The sequence below is a fragment of the Pangasianodon hypophthalmus genome, chromosome 19 (assembly GCF_027358585.1).
Source record: "Pangasianodon hypophthalmus isolate fPanHyp1 chromosome 19, fPanHyp1.pri, whole genome shotgun sequence".
NCBI classification, from domain to species: Eukaryota; Metazoa; Chordata; class Actinopteri; order Siluriformes; family Pangasiidae; genus Pangasianodon; species Pangasianodon hypophthalmus.
This window is the reverse complement of record NC_069728.1, coordinates 20674787-20687809: the sequence shown is the minus strand read 5'-3', so window position 1 is coordinate 20687809 and position 13023 is coordinate 20674787. Positions and strand designations below refer to the sequence as shown.

General features: G+C 39.4%; 3 non-coding genes across 3 annotated transcripts; all 3 read left to right on the top strand.

Moving 5' to 3' along the window:
- The first annotated feature begins 373 nt into the window (after positions 1–373).
- On the top strand, positions 374–445 carry trnae-uuc (transfer RNA glutamic acid (anticodon UUC)). Its single transcript has one exon. It is a non-coding gene; the product is annotated as a tRNA-Glu (tRNA).
- Positions 446–2029: 1584 nt separating this feature from the next.
- Positions 2030–2101, top strand: trnae-uuc (transfer RNA glutamic acid (anticodon UUC)). Its single transcript has one exon. It is a non-coding gene; the product is annotated as a tRNA-Glu (tRNA).
- Positions 2102–4586: 2485 nt separating this feature from the next.
- Positions 4587–4658, top strand: trnae-uuc (transfer RNA glutamic acid (anticodon UUC)). The gene has a single exon. It is a non-coding gene; the product is annotated as a tRNA-Glu (tRNA).
- The last annotated feature ends 8365 nt before the right edge of the window (positions 4659–13023 follow it).

Below are 13023 nucleotides of genomic sequence, written 5' to 3'. Positions count from 1 at the left end.
CTGACAAATGATACTGATACAGATAACAGAAAAAGTCTTCCATACACTAAATAACAGGATTTTATAAATAACAAGTAAAAACTTCTTGTCTGTGAGTGAAATGCACTTCTGAGTCTTTGGGGTAAGTCGAGAAGGGCATGTCAAAAACACAACTATACTTATAACCTATTATTTTAATTATTAATTAAATGAACCCAGTAGTGAATCAAAATCATTCTGAGACAAAATGGAATCAAAAGTATGTAGCGATTCGTTATGATGATGTTTAAAGCGTCGTTTTGATCTACAACGCAACAATTATCAATTTCAATTAATGTGAGAATTTCAATTAAATTGTGGGAAGGTGTTCACTGAGAGGGAAGGCGTTTTCAACTCCCATATGGTCTAGCGGTTAGGATTCCTGGTTTTCACCCAGGCGGCCCGGGTTCGACTCCCGGTATGGGAAGATGTGTTTTCTATGAGCTACAGATAAAGGAAATTAGAAATAAAATGCACAACTAAATGGCTGTTCTATCAGGTGACTTTCCAAATCAATTCGTTCTACTATTAATAATTTAATTATTATTTATTCTGCTATAACCAGCTGCAGTGTAAATGAAGGCTTTCCAAGTACTTCAAGTTTTAATTAATGTTTTTATTCATTTAAATCAATTTCATCTCATTACCAATGATGCTGAAACAAATTGTTATGGAATATGTTGTATATTGCAATACACCGATCAGCCATAACATTAAAATCACCTGCCTAATATTGTGTAAGTGCCCATTTTGCCGCCCAAACAGCTCTGAACCATTGAGGCATGAACTTCCCAAGACCTGGTTTCTGGCACCAAGACGTTATCAGCAGATCCTTTAAGTCCTGTAAGTTGCGAGGTGGATCAGACTTGTTTGTCCAGCACGTCTCACAAATGCTCGATCGAATTGAGATCTGGGGAATTTGGAGGCCAAGTCAACACTGTGCACTCTTTGTCATGTTCCTCAATCCATTCCTGAACAGTTTTTGCAGTGTAGCAGGGAGCATTATCCTGCTGAAAGAGGCCACTGCCATTAGGGAATACCATTGCCATGAAGGGGTGTACTTGGTCTGCAACAATGTTTAGGTAGGTGGTACGTGTCAAAGTAACATCCACATGAATGCCAGGACCCGAGGTTTCCCAGCAGAACATTGCCCAGAGCATCACACTGCCTCCACCGGCTTACCTTCTTCCCATAGTTCATCCTGGTGCCATCTCTTCCCCAGGTAAACGATGCACACACACCCGGCTGTCGACATGATGTAAAAGAAAACGTGCTTCATCAGACCAGGCCACCTTCTTCCATTGCTCCATGGTCCAGTTCTGATGCATTGTAGGAGCTTTCACTCCCCGCTTGCATCAATAAGCTTTGGGTGTCCATGACCCTGTCGCCAGTTCCCCGGTTGTCCTTCCTTGGACAACTTTTTGTAGGTACTAACCACTGCATACTGGGAAAACCCCACAAGACCTGCTGTTTTGGAAGATGCTCTGACCCAGTCATCTAGCCATCACAATTTGACCCTAGTCAAAGGCGCTCAGATCCTTACTCCCAGCTCTCCAGTACCAGCTTTATCCTGGTCAGGATATATTATATTATGTTATATTATAATATATTATATCAAAATTTCACTGAATAATTTAAGTGGCAGACAGGCAAAGATGAAGGTTAAAAACTGTTTAAAAAATGAAGGTTCTTAATTAGTAACACTAAATGGCAGGATGTCAAAAATATCAAGTAAAAACTTCTTGTCTGTGAGTGAAATGCACTTCTGAGTCTTTAGGGTAAGTCGAGAAGGGCGTGTCAAAAACACAACTATACTTATAACCTATTATTTTAATTATTAATTAAATGAACCCAGTAGTGAATCAAAATCATTCTGAGATGAAATAGAATAAATAGTAAGTAGCGATTCGTTATGATGAGGTTTAATGCGTTTAATGATCAATTTGAATTAATGTGAGAATTTCAATTAAATTGTGGGAAGGTGTTCACTGAGAGGGAAGGCGCTTTCAGCTCCCATATGGTCTAGCGGTTAGGATTCCTGGTTTTCACCCAGGCGGCCCGGGTTCGACTCCCGGTATGGGAAGCCTCGTTTTCCGAAAACTACAGATAAAGAAATAATAGAAATAAAATGCACAACTTGATTTCAGCTGACTGTGCAAATTTTACTGGAAATAACATTTTCAGCCATAAGGTGGCAGTAGAGATTTTCAGTAAAGCTCCTGATGTTGCTCCTCAGTAATAGCAGATAACTGCTGCTTTTTCAGGTCCACCTGTGCCCTGTCAAACTTTTCCCAGATCTGGGACACTCTTTCCACAGCACCACTGTGCCATTCCAGCAAGTAGGCTGCTCTCACTGGAGCTAACCTTGGGTGAGCCCACCTGAGGAGTTTTCATGCAAGGTGGAGAACCTCAACCTACTTGGTGACTGATGGATCTGACTGTCATGATGTTGTCTGACCAGCATGTGGCAGTGTCTCAGAACCAGTAAAATAAGTCCCAGTGAATAAGTTGTTACTATTGAAACAATAATGTACAGGTGAAACTCGAAAAATTAGAATATCGTGCAAAAGTTCATTTATTTCAGTAATGCAACTGAAAAGGTGAAACTAATATATGAGATAGACTCATTACATGCAAAGCAAGATAGTTCAAGCCGTGATTTGTCATAATTGAGATGATTATGGCTTACAGCTCATGAAAACCCCAAATCCACAATCTCAGAAAATTAGAATATTACATGCAATCAATAAAACAAGGATTGTACATAGAACAATATCAGACCTCTGAAAAGTATAAGCATGCATATGTACTCAGTACTTGGTTGGGGCCCCTTTTGCAGCAATTACTGCCTCAATGCGGTGTGGCATGGAAGCTATCAGCCTGTGGCACTGCTGAGATGTTATGGAAGACCAGGATGCTTGAATAGCGGCCTTCAGCTCTTCTGCATTGTTCGGTTTCATGTCTCTCATCTTTCTCTTGGCAATGCCCCATAGATTCTCTGAACCAGGTTTTGGTGCTTTTGGCAGTGTGGGCAGGTGCCAAGTCCTGCTGGAAAATGAAGTCAGCATCCCCATAAAGCTCGTCTGCAGAAGGAAGCATGAAGTGCTCCAAAATCTCCTGGTAGATGGCTGAGTTGTCCCTGGACTTAATGAAGCACAGTGGACCAACACCAGCAGATGACATGGCTCCCCAAATCAACACAGACTGTGGAAACTTCACACTGGACTTCAAGCATCTTGTAGTGTGTGCCTCTCCATTCTTCCTCCAGACTCTGGGTCCTTGGTTTCCAAATGAGATGCAAAACCTGCTCTCATCAGAAAAGAGGACTTTGGACCACTGAGCAACAGACCAGTTCTTTTTTTCTTTAGCTAAGGTAAGACGCTTCTGACGTTGTTTGTTGTTCAGGAGCGGCTTGACAAGAGGAATACGACATTTAAAGCCCATGTCCAGGATCCGTCTGTGTGTGGTGGCTCTTGATGCACTGACTCCAGCCTCAGTCCACTCCTTGTGAAAGTCCCCAACACTTTTGAATGGCCTTTTCCTGACAATCCTCTCCAGGCTGCGGTCATCCCTGCTGCTTGTGCACCTTTTTCTTCCACACTTTTCCCTTCCATATAACTTTCTATTAATGTGCTTTGATATAGCACTTTGGGAACATCCAACTTCTTTTGCAATTACCTTTTGAGGCTTTCCCACCTTATGGAGGGTGTCAATGATGGTTTTCTGCACAACTGTCAGGTCAGCAGTCTTTCCCATGATTGTGATTCCTACTGAACCAGACTGAGAGACCATTTAAAGGCTCAGGAACCCTTTGCAGGTGTTATGGCTTAATTAGCTGATTAGAGTGGGACACTTTGAGCCTAGAATATTGCACCTTTTCACAATATTCTAATTTTCTGAGATTGTGGATTTGGGGTTTTCATGAGCTGTAAGCCATAATCATCTCAATTATGACAAATCACAGCTTGAACTATCTTGCTTTGCATGTAATGAGTCTATCTCATATATTAGTTTCACCTTTTAAGTTGCATTACAGAAATAAATGAACTTTTGCGCGATATTCTAATTTTTCGAGTTTCACCTGTATTAGAACAAGTGCATTAATTTAACCCTTTTGATTTGCAGCTGCACTACTGTCAGATCTGCTGTTATAGAAAATTAATCAACACCTTCTGACCAATCAGAATTCAACTGTGCTTTGGCATATATTCTATTATTATCATACATCTCCAGTACCAGCTTTATCCTGGTCAGGATATTATATTATATTATATTATATTATATTATATTATATTATATTATATTATATTATATTATATTATATTATATTATAATTTTATTGAATAATTTATGCGACAGATTTAGGCAAAGATGAAGGTTAAAAAACACAACAAAAAGCCATCTGGGAGTCAAAAGTGGCTTCTTAATTAGTAACACTAAATGACAGGATGTTGATATCAATTCTTTATGACTCTGATCTACAAAGCAACAATTATCAATTTCAATTAATGTGAAAATGTCAATTAAATTGTGGGAAGGTGTTCACTGAGATGGCACGAGTTTTCAGCTCCCATATGGTCTAGCGGTTAGGATTCCTGGTTTTCACCCAGGCGGCCCGGGTTCGACTCCCGGTATGGGAAGTAGAGTTTTCTATGAGCTACAGATAAATTAAATTAGAAATAAAATGCACAACCAAATGGCTGTTCTTTCAGGTGACTTTCCAAATCAATTCTTTCTACTATTAATAATATAATTATGATTTATTCTGCTATAACCAGCTGCAGTGTAAATGAAGGCTTTCCAAGTACTTCAAGTTTTAATAAACGTTTTTATTCATTTAAATTAATTTCATTTAATTAATGATTGTTTTATTTTGATCCGGAAACGAATTGTTATGGAATATGTTGTATATTGCTATATATTTCATGCCAAAATATTGCCATACTGAACAGTCGTTTATTTTTCAGCCATAAGGTGGCAGTAGAGGTTTTCAGTAAAGCTCCTGATGTTGCTCCTCAGTTTAATCAGGTAACTGCTGCTTTTTCAGCTGATTCTGTTTAAAATTCACTTTGCACTCATTTCAGGAGATCTTTTATAATCACGTTTCCTTTTCCCTCCAGGGTTATATGATCAGAGTGCTTGGTTAATTACTGCTTTTACATTGCAGCTTACAGTGCAACAAACACACCTTTTCGGAGTTTATTTTACTTAATATTCCTGTCTTAGCCATGCTTTCTTTAACATTTCAAGTCATTTGGTGCAAGTAAAACATACTTATAGGATTGTTATTTATATATATATATATATATAAAAATTAGTGCACTCATGAAATCCCACAATGCACTGCAATAGGTTAGCATGGAAAAGCTACAGTATAGTGGACTTTGCGAGAGTGTTTATGAGGCTTATATAGAGAATAGTGTTTGTGGTGTGGGACAGGCCTGCAGTCTCGGTGTCTATGAGTGTGTGTAGTGAATGTTTTTAGGTTCTTCACCACCTGTCAGACAGTAAAACTGCTCTGTGAAAGTGAAAATTTTGAAAGTGAAACATCAAAATGTTTCAAACATTTTTAGTGATAAAATACAACACAAGTCTTTTCAGCTTGAATCATAATTGTAGCTGATTTGATTAATTGTATTAAGAAACCACCCTCAGCATAAGCCCATGGACGCAATCCGCAGCGCCTGATCTCGTGTCCGTTGATGATTTCAATATCATTTCCATCTCAGCACTTCTCAGCACTGAGGCTTCACAGCAGAAGGTGAGCTGCAGCGAATAATGAGGCAGGTGTTGTTTTACATACCACACCGAGCTGAGAAGGTCGGCCTCATTTGTCTAACACAGCAACACACAAACAACATTAACAACAAAAAAAACACAAGTTGTGACAATCACCAGAGAGCGATTGGATCCAAACTACCTAGTAATATTTTAATTCTAAACATTCTCCACTAAAATGAGTCCAATACATGTGTTAGTCATTAAGGAACCTCAACAATTACTACTACATGTTACTATATATATTAGAAGTGTTAGAAGTGTTCACTCTTTCTCTAATGTTCACACTCACTAGTGACAAGTCGCTTGCTGGTGTGTGGCAACTGCTACTGTTTTTGCTTGTGGGCGTGTACTGTCCAACATTTTTTAAAGTTATATCTGTATATAACTCTGATATATGCTTTTATATATTTGATTTACATGTAGCATGCTCTGCTTCATTCCAGCTTTGTTCTCAGATTAGCAAAGCAAGCTAACTTTAATAGCATTAGACTCACCAGAGTTATCAACGATCTCTGCTACTTCCTTCCAAACTTTATTTTTCTCCATCACACCTCTATACACGTTTAATGAAAGGTCATATATGATACGATATGATAAGATGAAAGTTTTCCTAGATGTTGGGTGTCAGTAAATGGGAACTGATTGCAGTTACGAACTAAAGTTGAACAATAAGGATCGGACGAGTAAAATGTTGGATCGGCGTTTAATAACTGATGAAATATAAAAGCTCGTTAGTGGAGTTTCCCTTCTTTACCTTCCTGTTGTGTCTTTCTGTGTTTCTCTCTGTCTTCCCTCTCTTTATTTGCTTTATTATTCCACAAAACTGCCTTTTAAGATGTTTTTTTATTTTGTAGAAATTTAAATGAGCATTATGCAACTTCTTCTCAGATTAAATAAAAATGCAAAAATGGAAACTGGGGTATCAGTTTAACCGTTCCCTACAGCCATAAAAGTGTGTGTGGTGGGGGAAACACTAAAAAAACCCACTAAAAACACTAAAATAACAACACTAACTCTGAAGTGAAGACTTCACTGATCATTTTTCACTCTGTTTTGTGGCTTGGAACATTTTTTGTGTCACCACCAGACCCACGTTCCTGTTAAAGCCACAGTGAAGATCTGCTGAGAGAGTTCACATGAAAACAAGCTCATCTGCAGACATCAGACGTCATCCATAGCACGGTCCAATCATCTGACAGAACAAGTAAAACTGAGCTGGAAATTCAGCTGTGTAAGAAAAAGGGTGCTGTAAAGGTTTGTTTTCTTGCATGTGGTAAAATGGAGTCCTTAAAATACAACAGTAGTTCTTACAGGCAGTTTATGTTCTTTAAAAGAGTTTTAAGGTGACATTACATCCTTTAGGTCAGGGGTATTCAACTAAAATTTGTGAAGGTCTAGTTACATAAAATTTCTTGCGTATAAAGATCCGGATAAGCAGCTCATACGACTGAATGGTAACAGCAGTTACTTTTAAACACTTAACTGATTAAAACTGATTAATTTATTCATTTATACTTGTTGAATGTAAGTTATTAACAGAAACAGCCTAAAGAAATATGATTAAGAACTCTGCAACTGTAGACGCAATGAGATGTTAAATTACAGTCTGAGAGCTCGGGTTTCGTCATTCAGCTCCTGCTGTACCTGAGGAATGGCGTGATCATTTATTCATGAGCCTTGCACATATGTTCTGCTTTGCTTGTGAACAAAGAGGGCTTGGCTCGTGTTGCTTCCTTAATTACTTCCAATTAAGGCTGTGTCTCAAATGCTAGCGTGTACTGGTGTTCATTTCAAATAAAAAAGTCAGCAAACGTAATGACATAAAGAACATAAAGAGTATACTTTACATTAGGTAATCATTCTACACAAATTAACACACCGTTAAAGGCTAACACACTGGGGAACATGATCATTATTTCTTCTCCATGATGGAGGAAAAATCAGATGATTAGTCATTATAAGCATTTTCAGTTAATTAGTTTTTCATAATTTATTCAAGTGAGCTGTTTTTTTTCTCCAGGCGAATTTTATTTCTGTTAGGTCTGATTAATGTGTAGGTAAATTTCTGCTTTATTTAACTGCACACTCTAAAATGTCTAAAGTGTAACACCATTTTAGACTGAGCAATTACAGCAGTCTGTTAAGATGATCACTTATCACACTGCATCAAATTCTGTAGCAGAAAGTGAGATAGTGTGTGTTCTCCATGTCAGATTAACGAAGGAGATCATCTAAAGAAAGACAAGGGATTAAAGGAGATGACTACGTTTTGTTTATCATCATCAGCGTGATCTGGAAATCAGCTCATGCAGAAAACGGGTTCACATAAACACACACATTCTTTAAAATGGGTTTGTGGTAATAAAGAGAATTTTTCTGTCCATTAGCATGTTTCGTTTACGTTTCACCGTCGCCAGTACCGTATTTGTAGCTGTCATCTTATTGGTGAATTTAGATTAGCATCGTAGCAGCACTCACAGTCATCGACTGTCTTTGGTCACAGTGGCACTAAATTATACGAGCTTGTCACATTTATGCATTTAAAACACCACCGACTTCAACTCATGACCAAATAATTCTCGTACGATGTGAGATTTTTGTCTGCAACAGCAAAATAAGGAACATGTATGGGTTATGTTATGGGAAAAGCACATGCTCCCACAACAAGAATGTATCCATAAAATAACCACCATGGTTTGAGATGGAGCCTTAAAACAGACAAGGTTCTAGTAAGAACATCAGCTAGACATCAGTGTACAAACACATTGCATTTCCTTCATGAGCGCTTTTCAGTCCAGGCAGATGGACAGAAGCTCGAAGCACTGCAAGTACCGCAGCATCGATCTTAACTCTGCAGATAAACAGCAACTGCACAATTTAATTTTTCCTGTGACAGCAAGTTGATTTGAGAGCGCGAGAGCAGGAAGTAATGCATTTGACTAAATCTACATTGGCCCTGCACTGCTCTGCATTATGCTGAGTTTTATTGCCACTGCATTGCATCTGCAGCATGGCTCCCCCCATAAACACACTACTGAGTTCCTCCTCAAGTGTGTGTGTGTGTGTGTGTGTGTGTGTGTGTGTGTATGGGCACGTTTTTATATCATGGTGGGGAAAAAAAATTTCCCTACAAGGATAAGAAGATCTTGACTTTGAGATTTCCCACAAGGAAAACTGCTTTATATATATATAGTGCAAGACACATGAAAGCATGAAAACATGAAATTTGACATATTTTTGCTAATTCCACATGGGCTTTCATGTGTCTTGCACTGAGGAGATGCTTCCATCTGGCCACTCTGCCACGAAGCCCAGAACAGTGGAGTGTTGCAGTGATGGTTGACCTTCTGGAAGTCTCTTTCATCTCCACACGTGATCTCTGGAGCTCAACCAGACTGACCATCAGAAAAAAAATACATATATGTGTCCTTTGCAAAGGAAGGACCTCACAAGGATAGTAAGACAAATGTGTGTGTGTGTGTGTGTGTGTGTGTGTGTAGATTCTGAGAGTAGATTACTGCGCACTACAGTGGGGGAATTCATCAGACCGAGGAAATCCCTGGCAGGGCATCCCAGCTCAGCAGTTCTCTTGAGGCAGCTGGGCGTGTGTGTGTGTGTGTGTGTGTGTGTGTGTGTGTTGGTGGGGGGAGGGGGTATATACTCTGCATTCACTTTCATTTCTGTTTTCTTCTTTTTTTAAAAAAAATATTTTAACCATTACAGCTTACAAACTAAACAGTACTAAACAAATTAAACAGTACAAGCTAAATATCGCACACATGAATAAAAGAAATTATTAGTAAAGAATTGCTGTAAAATTAATCTCTCATTGGCTCTGTATGAAGCAAGTTTAAAATTTGCTAGTTGGTATTCATGTTGTACATCATATCCATACATCTATGTATGTATATTTAATGTTCTATATACTGTATTAATATATTATGTATTCTGTATGTATATTCATTTTTTTCACACACACATACACACACATACAAGACATAAAAATATATACAGTAACATCAAGATACGCACACTATCTAAAACCACAGATCTTCCTCAGCCTTGAGCTCTGTATAGTGTACGCCGTATGAGGTCTTTTCCCGCGATGCTCATCAGACTTCTGCATTACTCATATATCTGTACATTCTCATGCACTCATCTAATGAATCTAATGGTTCTTAGTTTCTTAAAAGGGTTTTACTTCTGCTGTAAGGTTCTGAACTAGACTGGGAGTTTTTCAGAGCTAGGCCCCTGAACACGACGTCACCTGCCTGTCTTAATGCTGGGATGTGACTGTGTGTGTGTGTGTGTGTGTGTGTATGCACGCATGCGTGTCTGTGTGTCTGTGTGTGTATGCACGCATGCATGTATGTGTCTGTGTGAATGAGTGTGTGTGTGTATATGCACGTATGCATGTGTGTCTGTGTGTATGTGTATGCACGTATGCATGTGTGTGTGTGTCTATGTGTATGTGTATGCACGTATGTGTGTGTGTGTCTGTGTGTATGTGTATGCACGTATGCATGTGTGTGTGTGTCTGTGTGTATGTGTATGCACGTATGCATGTGTGTGTGTGTCTGTGTGTGTGTGTGTGACTGTGTGTGTATGCATGTATGTGTGTGTGTGTGACTGTGTGTGTGTGTATGCACGTAGGTGTGTGTGTCTGTGTGTGTGTGCACGCATGCATGCGTGTCTGTGTGTTTGTGCACGAATGCGTGTGTGTGTGTCTGTGTGTGTATGCACGAATGTGTGTGTGTGTGACTGTGTGTGTGTATGCACGTATGTGTGTGTGTGTCTGTGTGTGTATGCACGCATGCATGTGTGTCTGTGTGTATGCACGAATGCATGTATGTGTGTGCTGTGTGACTGTGTGTGTGTATGCACATATGTGTGTGTGTGTATGCACGTATGTGTGTGCTGTGTGTCTGTGTGTGTGTATGCACATATGTGTGTGTGTCTTGCTTTTCTTCTCAGTGTTTACGATCATACACATAGCTTCTATGTAACCACATCTTCAGCGTCCAATGTTTTGAGCTGCTTTTCTCAGTTTTCTGTGGTTTTAGTTTCCTGTGCAGCAGCCAGCGCTTTTTTCGGCATCACATTCTGCTGTCTTTTTGTTTCCTTTTTACGGCAGCAGGCAAGGGGTGTCTATATAACCCTTCAGAACCTTCTTCGTCGAATGGTTTCTCTCGTCTGTCTTTTTCCCCCTTTTTATAATAAAGTCCCAGTCATTTTTTTTTTCTCTTATGAGAATGACAAAATTCTGGCTTTGCCTAAAATTGCACTAGTTCATATACCTGAAAATGCATAATTATTTATGTAAATTCTAGTTAGACATTACAGACAGAATAAAGAACATTACCTGAGATAGTCTAAACTGACATCTAATGATATTTTTTATTGGTCACGTGAGACAGCAATATGCAAGTATAAGGCATAAACACACAGAGTCAAAAGACAACTTTAATTTTGTAATTTTGCATTATTTATTGTAAATAGGTATCACAAAAGTGTCTACATAATCTACATTTTGCTCAGTGCAAGTGTTCCAGCACTGAATGAGTGTCCAGATTCCTCCAGCTGCGTATGCAGCCATTCAGTTTATCCCCACAGTGGACCCCCTTTCTAAAAATGAATAATAATCAAGACACAAGACAGTCAATAATTTTGCATAATAATAAAATAATAGTAAGAGAAGAATGAGTAAGTAATAGGGAGAGAGAAAAAACGAAGGGAAAGGAAGGAAAAGGAAACCCACCCCACCCCTCAGGTGGTCATGAATAATATTATAACAACTAGTCTCAATTTACTCCTAACATTTAAGACTATTAGTTATGGGTTAATACACGTCTGACCTGTACATCAATCAACTGATTTAAAAAACCAATATGACCACCCCATAGTCATGCATGCAATGAGCACCAACGAATGCATGCTGAGCTTGTCTTCAGAGCATGCAGTTTTTTTTGCTGAAGTAATCACTAACAAAAAAAACCAACTTTTTAGAGACACCATTTCATCTTGCATGAGCTCATAAGGAGAAGCCGTAAGGGATTCCAGCACAAAGGAAAGATCCTTCACCAAACTTAGGAAACTGTTGTGGATGAAGGTGCCTTTACCATTTCAGAAAAATCTGAATAAGTTTATGAGTTCGCAGAAAAATTTTATCCACTGTGCTGTAACTTGCTATAATTTCCTCCAAATACACCTTTGGTGTAGATGGGGACTTACTGCTGTCTAGCAGTACCTGAGGAAAAGTTAGTATTTTGGGAAATGGGCAATGCACCAGATCTAGTCAATGAGGTGCACACCATTTGTGGAACAGGTTGCACCTAAGGGCATATAAGACCAGTGTGCCAGAGGCTCTTGCTTTTTGGAGTGTTTCCTGGACTGTTAAATCGCAGTTCTCAGTCCACATTTCAGACTAAAGGGACAAACCCACAGGCACAGGTGACCTGGGTAGGGGTGCTAAACCTCTGCGTACATTTTGGATAGCAAATATGCTCAGGGAAGAAATGGTCAGGGGTTTCAACTACAAGTGGAAGTAGTAGTGGATACCAACACCTTGTTGTAGGATCTGGTGGCCTGGTTGTGAATTCTGAATTCAGCATGTGGACAGGATTAGCAGTAAAGAATGCAATGCGTTTAGTAGATGGTGACACCAGTCATCGGACAGTGTATTCTGTCCTGGCTGTCTGTCTCTGCCAAGAAGAACCACAATAAACTTGACGATGACTTTGCTGCGCTATTGTATAATCCCAGTATAATAACGGTACGTCTTATCTTATCTTATCTTATCTTATCTTAGTAGGTGAGACACTTTCATTGAGTCTAACCATGGACAGGCCCACCTGAGGAACTTGCTTGCAAGGTGAAGCGAGCTGTCCAATCTGACTGTCATATCTTAATAACCATAACATGTGGCAACGTTTCAGCACTGTTAAGACAAACTTGAGGGCTGCTCTATTTTCCAGCTGGTTCATGTATTCTGATCTTACACCAGGGGTAGTGGGTGTTGCCCCTATGCCACTGTGGCGTGACATCGCTCTTCAGCCAGGAAGGGAGGTGTCCATGTTGAGTTTCTCTGAAGCTCCCAGGTGGACCTCTTTCGTTAGAAAAGCCTTGTGTCTGCAGTCTGTGCCCCTCTTGCTGAGATGCAGATACGTCTCTGTCTGTGGTATTTGGGGTCCAAGCACTGGATAATACCCCACTTCTGAAATCCTA